This window comes from Ornithodoros turicata, chromosome 4, assembly GCF_037126465.1.
Source record: "Ornithodoros turicata isolate Travis chromosome 4, ASM3712646v1, whole genome shotgun sequence".
NCBI lineage: Eukaryota > Metazoa > Arthropoda > Arachnida > Ixodida > Argasidae > Ornithodoros > Ornithodoros turicata.
The window spans coordinates 25,294,728-25,304,834 of record NC_088204.1 but is presented as its reverse complement, the minus strand read 5'-3'; the positions used below and the strand labels follow the sequence as shown (position 1 = coordinate 25,304,834).

The following is a 10,107-nucleotide window of genomic DNA, read 5'->3' as shown; positions in this document are numbered from 1 at the left end:
CTTGGTCAGCAAAGTCAAGGATAGTCACGCCGACTTGTCAGCTCAACGTGTGCCGTTTCGAGCATTTGTTTGTTCAATTTGTGTCTCTTTGGGCGCTTTTGTGTGTCACTTAGCGAAGTCTGGGTATCCAGTCTTCACGACAGGGTCTATGCCACCGAGAGGACGAACATGAGGTGTTCCTGTTCCGACCACCGAAGGAAACTATCCGCAAAGAAGAGTGCGCGTAACGTAAAGCGCGCGGAGAAAGGACTGGCAATAATTGACTGCGTTGTGTGTGAACGGCACTTCGAGGAAGGGTATACCGTGAGGACTCTTCGGCACATCATTGGCGACGAAAACGTTGAAACTCCGAGGGACAGGTGCTAACGGACGATGCCGTTCCAGCCCTGTTTCCGGACGCGCAGAAGTACTTCACGAAGAAAGTGCGCCCATCAAAAGAAACCTGGATTCTGGTGCGCAGGTGCACAACCTCAGCCCGTTGTGCATCTCAGCAGTGATGGAAACGATTTTGCAATCTCTGTCAACGTACGGCGCATGAAAGAATGGTTAATGACATGACACATCAGGAAAAATGAAATGGAATTCCGTGTCCAAAATTCTTTTTTTGCTGCATACAGTCTTAGTTTGGACTGGTTACAAAACGGACAAATTGTCGTAAAAAATTAGAAAGTGGTTAAGAATTCCTGTTTAGAAAATGTATACAGTGCGCTCAATAAACCCTGTACGCACCTTTATTCAGGTTTCTGTCTGTTAGATTGAGACCCTGCCACCAAGTTGCTGGCGTCCTCGGCTGGGTTCGAACCCGCGATCTCAGGATCAGAGGGAGCGAATAGGCTGGATAGGTCATGGTTATAAGAGCTGCAAACTAGAAAATCATTTTGATAAGCCGCACAGATCCAAGAAAGTGAGTTCACCAGCTACTTCGACAAGGGATGCCTTATATGTATGGACTGGCCAAGCTCATTTCCGTGCTGGAAGAAGCAATTACGTTATACTTTTCCACTCAGAAGCTCTACGTCCGCAGTATCTTTGACTTTATGCAAGTTCTTGACCAATCTAAGGCTTGAACAAATTGGCTGTGACGTGCACTGCAATGAACTGACTGGACGTGTTCCAGTTCTTTTAGTCACACGACTGCATTCTCTTACAAAGTTTCTTTTTTTTTTCTTTGTCTCTCAAATTTTCTTGAATAAGGAGAATGTGTCAAAAAGAGAGCGCGGAAGCATTTAAAAATTCGCTTGAACGGAAACATATCTCCTTGAGTCTAAGGATCAAAGAGATGTTTCCGTTCAGTGGCGTCGGAACTATTTTTCCAGTGGGGGAGCGAAAAAAAGTGCTACCATCAACATCATCATCATCACTTATCTTCCTTGAGGGCTCATGCTGGTGTTATACAGGGTTGCTACACAAACTGTAAACGTGCTCCAGGCAAACAACATCTGCATATTTGTACAGTACACTCTAAACCCTGTGACGGATAGGTGCCGTCTGATCAACTGGCACATTTTTTTAAAAATGTGCAACATGACTTCAACTACGCGGTGGCTGCGAAAGCTGCAGGTGCCATGTGCCCCCTGAAGAAACTGGTACGACATCCGTGCTGACGCCAGGAGCCACAGTGTACCGGACGTATCGAAGGGTTACTTGTACCCACTAATACGCGAAACACATTGCGCCTCTCGAGTTCCCTAACAGAAAAATTACCGCCACGCTTCGCAAAAAACAGAAAAAGCAAGGAAGAAAATGCTCCAAGCACATCGAACATGAAACACCAAATTTTATTGGCTTGCACATACCTTTAAATTGCATCCAGTACATCATCGTTTGCCGAATGGAAAGCATACACGGTTCACTAATCCCAACACACACATATGGAGCACGAGTAAGACAGATATCCCACATAGGAGGACACGCTCCGATCTAACCCTGGGAACGAGGCTTAGACGGAAGTGAGCAGTCTCGAACAACTGCGGAGGGGGGGGATACCCCCCGGACCCCCCCCCCCCGCGCGTGTAATATGTACTGACCTGACCTAACCTAACCTCACTAAGGAATTTGCAAATTACGGCGCAATTTATTACTAGCGTACGCGCGACTTCCGGTTCGCCTTGTTCCCAGGAGGGGGGTCCGATATGGGAATTTTGCAATTTCGTATGGAGCACACGTTGCACGGACACACAACCCATCCGATGATCCGATGCACCAGGCAGTCCACTAAACGCCGAACACACAATCCTCGAAACTTCGAACAGGCTGGCACTGAAAGCTCAATGAAGATCCTTAGTGACGAACATGACGGTTCCTCAAACGAAATGGCCGAGGAACAATTGTCCAACAAGTGGTAACAGACCCCAATTCCATGTGAGAAGCAGTTGCAATCTTTCACGCGTATGTGTGACCGTTGAGACAGGAAACAACCTGTAAAGAAACCGAAGTGAATATCACGCTGGTATTATTCCAACGTTAATGCTGGAATAGTACTCCATTTTGTAACTCACCTCCTCGCAATCGATACAGTCCCGCGGTCACCTATAACGAAAGAATACAATTAACCTCGCTTGTAATGTACATCGTCGCTTCACCGATGCAGCCGATCCTCTCCTGCCGCCATTTGCAATGCGTCCACCGTCTGCAACAGAATGTACTTCGATTGTTAAACATGAGTAAAACGCAGGCGTCGTACGATGCATCACAGCTGGGTTGGCTTACCTTAAGCAAACATGAGACCTGTACTTAGAAAGCAAGGTATCATCCTTCTCAAAGGCGAGGTTGCAACGCAGACAGCGTCGAGAAAGCGGGAAGGAACGTACTGCAGGAGAATACGTTGTGCCGTGTCACTCCTCACCGGCGGAGCGCGGAACAACGTAGTACGCTCCAACGAGGGCACGCATATTCAGCCGGCACACGCATTATTCAACCAGCACACGGGTACAAGGTTCAGGAGGCACACATATTATTCAGCGGGCACAAAGCCGTTTCATACCAACGTGACGGCTTTGTACCTACTGAAATTTGGCGATGAGGATCGCTGTGCTTGCTATTTGATAACCGTTACGGCTGCTTCCAGACGGTTACGGCTGTGTACCGGCTGCACTTTCTGAGGGAACTTTTTTAACTGGCACATGTCCGTCACAGGATATAGAGTGTAGATCTAAAATAACATTGCAGAAGTATTGTAATTAAATAGCGCTTGGTGGTGGGCTAGTTGGTATGACTTCAGTGCGTCCGGCTTTTTTTTACTTCTGCGCAGTGCCTAGACCTCTATGACAAGTAATGTCTCAGGAACTTCAGGGACTTGTCCCCGGGAATCGTCGTCGCGGCATGTACGCGTGCCGCGACTGGAAGCGAATATCGTCTGATCCGCAAGCCTTCTGCGAAGAAACTAGACTTTCCTGGGGCGGTCTGGAACTCAGCAAGAATGTGTCCCTTTGACACCCAGCTCTTTGACTGGGTGTCACGCTGTCGTTATCAGTCCAGGGCGACTCAATAAGAAAAGCAAGGTAAATGACAACAGCGGGTAGTTTTGGACATCAGTACGGTGGAAAGTGAGGAGCCAGCAATCAGGTTAACAGCTAGAATATTTTACTATGAGAAGTGAACATATACATAATATGAAGACAGCAAACAAGCTGCGATACATACGAGGGTGGTTCCATAAGTTTCCGGCCCGAGGTAGAAAATGCGCGCGAATTTGAAAATGCGATTAAGGACGCGTGGTGCCATCTGTTGGAGGGCCGGAGCACCACTCTCAACCCTCTCCATGCTTTTGTCGGTTGGAGAGCGGCATTTCAAACAGCCAGGGTGCACTCTTCAGTTAAAATCGAGTACAGCGCTTTGATAAAATTCTTGACAAAAGAGGGACTTTCGCCTAAAGAAATTAAAGCGCGACTGGACAACGTGTACAGAGAAGCCTCTCCGTCGTACACAACGGTAAAAGACTGGGCTAAGCAGTTTCGACTGGGGCGAGAGTCCATTGAAGATGAGCCACGCGATGGTCGTCCAGTGGAAGTGGTGACACACAAAAAAAAATGTGTCTCTTGTCGAGGAGGAAGTGCTGAGCGACAAGCGTCTGAAGGTGAAGGAAATCTCAGAAAGGCTGGGGCTTTCCAAACCAACCGTTTTTCGCATCATCGGCGAGGGCCTTCACATGAAAAAGGTCAGTGCGAGATGGGTGCCACGACTTCTCTCGTCAGTTCAAAAGCAACAGCGCGTCGTCAGTGCCAAGAGTTTTTGGAGCTCTGTCAAGAGAACGAAAAAGAAATATTGAAGTCAATTGTCACAGGAGATGAGACTATGGTGCTCTACTATGATCCCCTTTCGAAAAAAGGAGGCGATGGAATGGCGCAAACCAGGAGAAGCACCTCCAAGAAAAGTCAAGGTCACACAATCCACAAAGAAGATCATGGCAACAATATTTTGCTATTGTCACGGGATCCTCCTCATCGACTTCAAAGAGGGGAACACCACAGTGAATGCAACTTATTATGCTTCACTCCTGCACCGACTGCGAGACGCCATCAAGGAAAAGAGGCGCGGCAGGTTGAGTCGAGGTGTCCGGTTGCTCCAGGACAATGCCCCTGTCCACACGGCTTCTGTTGCCAAGGCTGCACTAAAGGAGTGCGGCTTCGAAGAAATCCACCACCCACCCTACAGTCCAGACTTGGCACCGAGTGACTACTTCCTGTTCTCAAACTTGAAGAGGGATCTCAGAGGACGAAGATTTCAAAACGATAGTGAGGTGCAAGAGGCAGTTTTCCAGCATTTTGCGGACAAAACTTCGGACTATTTTTTCAAGGGTATCAGAATGCTGGTTGAAAGGTGTCAAACGTGCATCGAAGTTAAGGGTGACTATGTCGAAAAGTGATACACTTGTTTCGTCTCTATGACTCTTAAAAGTTGGTCGGGCCGGAAACTTATGGAACCACCCTCGTATCTATTACCAGAGGTGTGGGCTTCTCCGATGTCTATGACGTTTGATAATCTTGTAACGCTGCTGCAGGCGACAACTTGATGGCGCTCCCTCGACGTTGCCGACAGGTGAACGCAACACCAGTGCGACGTTTTGTCTCAGTCAATCGCACTTGTCGTACTACATGTCTTACACGCCAGCTCGAAATGGGCACCCTGGCCACAACCGACTGAAATCTGTGGCTGCGCCTCGCAAACCGCCCCTATAACGACCTTCAGCCGGGCGGTATCTTTGTATCTTTATTTCCCCCAGATCTCTTGTGTCTTGCGTGCCTTTCGCGATTCCCGTTTGCGCCTCTGTCCCCCCCCCCCTCCCACCCCGTGGATTGAGTCTGGTAATGCTCGCGCCTCCCGGTACACACTTTCGGACTGATTTATTGCAATTCGAAACCTCGACAGTGCACTTCGTACCCCAAACCTTGCCATGGTCAACTCCAGAACCCTGTGAACCTGACACCTTTGGTATGTAGCTCTTCTCAAACGGTCTCCGCACAGTGACAGTGGTAGGCTCTCTGTTTATTGCTCTCTAAATTTATGGCCGCCGAAAGAACACATGCACGGGCCTTTCCGTTAGACCGTAGAAGAATACGACGCTGGGCTGACACTGGGGGAGCCATGCTCCCCCATTCGTAAATGTGGGGGAGCCGTCGCTCCCCCTGTTCCGGCGCCCTCCGTTCAATCGTACATATATACACCAGCTCGCTTGTCACCTCTACTTATGTTCAACGAAAATACGCTATTTTTGCTTGAAAATACGCCATTTGAAAATATTTTTTATGACGTCTCGGTAATATAAAATATAAAAGTGTTCAGTACTGTACGATCATGACTCTATTTTTTTCTTTTTGAAAGCGTATTTTTTCTTTCTTGTTTAAAAATTGCGCGTGCTCGTGTTCTCGTTGTTATTGCTGCGTAATTAAGAGGACATAAATCAAGTACCACCAAGATTTCTTTTCAAGCTAACGTGAAATCCTGGGTTTGAGTGCCGAACTCCGCAACTTCCCACGTAGGAGCCCTTCGGGAGGTAACCACTGATCTCTATAGTAATCACAGGGGTGACACAAACCCGCCATTGTTGTAACTACCCTCAAGCGGGTGCTTTTGGCAAAACTGCCATCTTGTCCTGGTCGCACGTCATAGAAAACGTCATTTTAAGGTCATGTGACTTTGTTTACATGTAGTTTTGCCGCTTACCGACATATTTTCACCGTCTTAACACGAAGAGATGGCCGTATTTAGCCAGCGTAAAGTATGCGGTGCTTCTTCTGCAACATGGTAGCCCATTTCACCTTAGTTTAAGTACATCGCATAGGCTCGGAAAGTCTTAACGCGCGGTCGTCACCACATCTTTGGAAGTTGTTAACAATACGAGGCTTTATGTGTAAAACTGCGCGTTTTACTGCGAGATTATCGGATAGAAATAATTACCGTGATCGAAAAACATCCAAAACGTCGTCCAGAAACAACAACCGCATTGTTTACGAAGGGTTTGGCCGCCGATCACGGGCGCCGCCATCTTTAAGGTCACGTGTGCCTTGGCGTTTGCTGTGACGTACGACCAGGACCTGTCCAGGATGCATTGCGTTCGCCCAGCACGCTTTCGTCTACGGAGCAATACATTGGATGCCACCCCTGTGATAGTAATAGGCTGGATAGCGGATTGAGGGTGCAACCGTACGGTCGCCGGCCGCCATCTTGGGAAGCTCAAAACATTGCCGTCCGCCACTCAGCTGCATTATGTGCATGCGCCTTTGCGTAGCACTTTTGTGGTGTCATGCCCGCCTGCTGTGGTTATGGGTGTGCTGACCGTACTGGCAAGGCACCGGGGACGACATTTCACAAGTAAGTGACATGATTTTACAAATAAATGTGATTTATTAGTTAACGAGCGGAGTGACAAAACGTTGCTGTTGATGCATGTGCGCGGCACTTTGTGAATCGTATCTCAAGATCTAAGCGTTAAACTTTAAGCCGTACGTTATCTGCATAGAGTCATTGTGATAGTCTAGCCTTCCTGCAGTTCACGGGTATGGTCTCGGCACTCAGCAAGCGTTGAAGTGCGCTTGTCAGCTGTGATATCTACGGCTCAGTTTGTTGGTCACGGTATCGACGATTGCTTGCTTGGATTAGCCTTGTCATCCCTTCCGTAATTGATGGCATAAATTGTTCAATGCAGGTTCCCTCACGGCCGCCCAGAACATTTAAACAAAGTGTGCGGTAAATGTCATGCGAAAGGACTGGACGCCGTCGACGACATCACTGGTCTGCAGCAAACATTTTAAAAACAAATGCTTCGACAGAACGGGCCAAACCGTTCGACTGAGGCCTGACGCTGTGCCCAACAAGTTCGACTTCCCAGAACACCTCCAGAAAGTAATAATGCATGCGACATATGTAGAGGCCAGATTTATATCCACTAAAAGCTAGTTGAACACACATGCATGAAAAACTCATCTTTATCTTGCTCAAAATATGTACCTCTAGGAATTCACTTGCATGCATTTAAAATACGCAACAAACTCACTGGGGCAAAAGTATCTTACTTTATGTAGTGTACAAAAAGCATGCAGAGTTGAAAGCATAGATCGAGAAGTTGCCCGTCAAAAGGAACTCGTTACAAAGTTACTGTGTGAAAAATGCAACTAAGTTATTCAGCCCGAAACGTAGCTTGAAACGTTACAGAGTTACTTAAAAAAAAAGAACGAGTTGCTCCCAAGTTACTTTGGACACAAAATAACACTACACAGGTGCAGCTGAGTTCGACCCTGAGTTGCCTGCGTTGAGTTTTCATTTATGTCGAACAATTCGAACGTGTTACATCTTATTCCCTGTCTGCACACGATGATTCAGCTTCATTTCAATAGCAGCAGTTCTTACTTCCTGAACAGAATACTGTCATTGACTGGACATCATGTTTTATGACATAAAATGCTGTGGAAGAACCGTAAAGAAAGCAAGGAAATAAGTGGACGTGAGTGAAAAGCGAATTAGTAACTTGGAACGTAGCTTAAGTTACTTTGGCAAAGTTACCTGAAAAAGGAGTTCCTCTGAAAATTAACACGGCGCAAAAGTTGCGAGTTATATAGTTACCAAGAAAAGGAACTTAGTTACAGTAACGAGTTACCTCGAACTCTGGTTGAAAGTGTGTATTTGCATGAAAATCTAGCCTCTAGAATCATGTTCCCTAGTTAAGAGTTCCAAGCGATGGTTGATGATTGGAATCAGTACTGCACGAAGAGCACCTTAAAGCTGCAGCTAGTCCAATATATGAAAACACTCCTGAATTATGCATTCATATGCAGTTAAAAGCCACTCCATATTGGATAGGACAATACTAAGACGGGCAAAAGCATATAAAGAAAAAAGTATTGCATGAACATGTTGACTAACGTACAAACTCGTATTAGTGGGACATACAAACACACCAGCCACATGCCTCTTTGGTGCATTCCAGCATGTTTACTTTACTTAGAGACAATAAATATTTTTTCAACCTGGAATGTCTACTCTTTATTCTCGCTGCTTAAGCTTGCGACAACACATGTTTGAATGCAGCCCAAATGAAAACAATGTGATCCGTCTGATCAAAGAAGTTTCCCAGTGCTACAGCAGTATCGGACTGTACCACCTTGCCAAAGAATATACAGAGAAGGTGACAGCCAGGCCTCAGCTGCGAAAGAAATTGTCAAGGTTGATCATATTCAACAACCAGTAATGCACTCTGCCCACTTACCTGCTTGACTGCTTCAAACTTGCTGTTGCAACTGGACTTGTGATACTTTGATGTTGGAACTTTCACGACAAGACCTTGCTACTTAGCCTTTTTATGACTTATTCACTCTACCTCTAGTCATTTTGAACTGTCTTTACCGCCATTTATTTCCCCAGTGCACATATTTCTAGTCGGTATGTTTTTACCGTCATATAGCCTTTATATCACATATCATTCTAGTCCTTTGGAAGTGCTTTAGTGCCGTTCGGCATTTCGTGTCATAACCAGTCATATCTAAACTTCCTGTGCAAAGCATAATGTTTATACCCAAGCATATTAAAGTAGTTACATAAACAAACGTGCCAAACATACCCTGGCATTCCGCACCCCCGAGCAGAAAGGAAATGGGAGAAACACGGGAAGCAACACGCTGACGGACGACAAAGGAAACGTAACACAACAAATACAACACCACACAAAACCAGCAAATCACATAATCGTAGTTCAAAGTACAAGATTGGAACGACACGCGCTCACACGAGTACAAAATAGACAGGAAATAAAATGTATGTGACGGGATTTCACACAAAAAACGTAAGGAACTCAATCACGAGGGATTTCTGCAGCGATCCGTGGCAAAATTTTAGCGAAGCAGCAAGGGAAGCGCTCACAAACAGCAAAACTTGTCACAGCTTACATGCATTTCTATGGGCTGTAATCGCTCTTTTGAGCACCGCAATATGGCGGCCGGTGGTCGTACCCTTTCCCGCGATACCCTCACCCATCCGCTATCCAGCCTTTATACATAGAGATCAGTGGAGGTAACTAGCCTAATGCGACCAGCGCCACCTGGATCTTTTCATTGCAGTCAGGTCCCCCCCCCCCCCCCCCCCAAACTCACCTCGGAAAAGCGTGCAACCACTGATCTCGATTGTAAAAGGCTGGATCGCGGATAGGGAGCGCGAGCGTGAAGAAACCGGCCGCCATCTTACGGTGCTCACAACAGTCGCCGCAGCGATCATGGCAACTTCTTGCAATTACGGTCGTACCAACCGTACTGGCAAGGTTACAGGGCCTAAATTTATACAGGTGAGTCACTCTTTATCGAGGAATAAATAGGCGTTCATTCTGTATATTTAGTTGACCATTATGAAGTGTTTTTTTTGCCCAAAACGAGCACTGGATGCAGGTTGCTTGATCGCTCTTCCGACGTTCAATCGAGCACACTTGCATTTTACCCGGCGGAAAATACAGTTTGAGTGCATAATATGCTTGAAAGAGCACGTTACACTACACAGGTAGTGTTGTCATCAATATATGTGCGAGCACTCGAGCGCTTTTTTGCATGCATTGCTAGCATGGTACACGGTGTTCTCTGTGGAAGCAAGTGCCACATTCATTTCTTTGAATTACCTTCACGCACAAGT

At 46.6% G+C, this 10,107-nt stretch overlaps 2 long non-coding RNA genes across 2 annotated transcripts; one reads left to right on the top strand and one right to left on the bottom strand.

The window, feature by feature from the left end:
* Positions 1-2,052: 2,052 nt before the first annotated feature.
* Positions 2,053-2,818, bottom strand: LOC135392836 (uncharacterized). Its single transcript, XR_010422248.1, has 3 exons — positions 2,710-2,818; positions 2,499-2,629; positions 2,053-2,418 (listed from the first exon to the last, which is right to left on the bottom strand). It is a non-coding gene; the product is annotated as an uncharacterized LOC135392836 (long non-coding RNA).
* A 3,837-nt stretch (positions 2,819-6,655) lies between these two features.
* Positions 6,656-7,404, top strand: LOC135392835 (uncharacterized). The gene is made up of 2 exons (XR_010422247.1): positions 6,656-6,810; positions 7,145-7,404. It is a non-coding gene; the product is annotated as an uncharacterized LOC135392835 (long non-coding RNA).
* Positions 7,405-10,107: the final 2,703 nt, after the last annotated feature.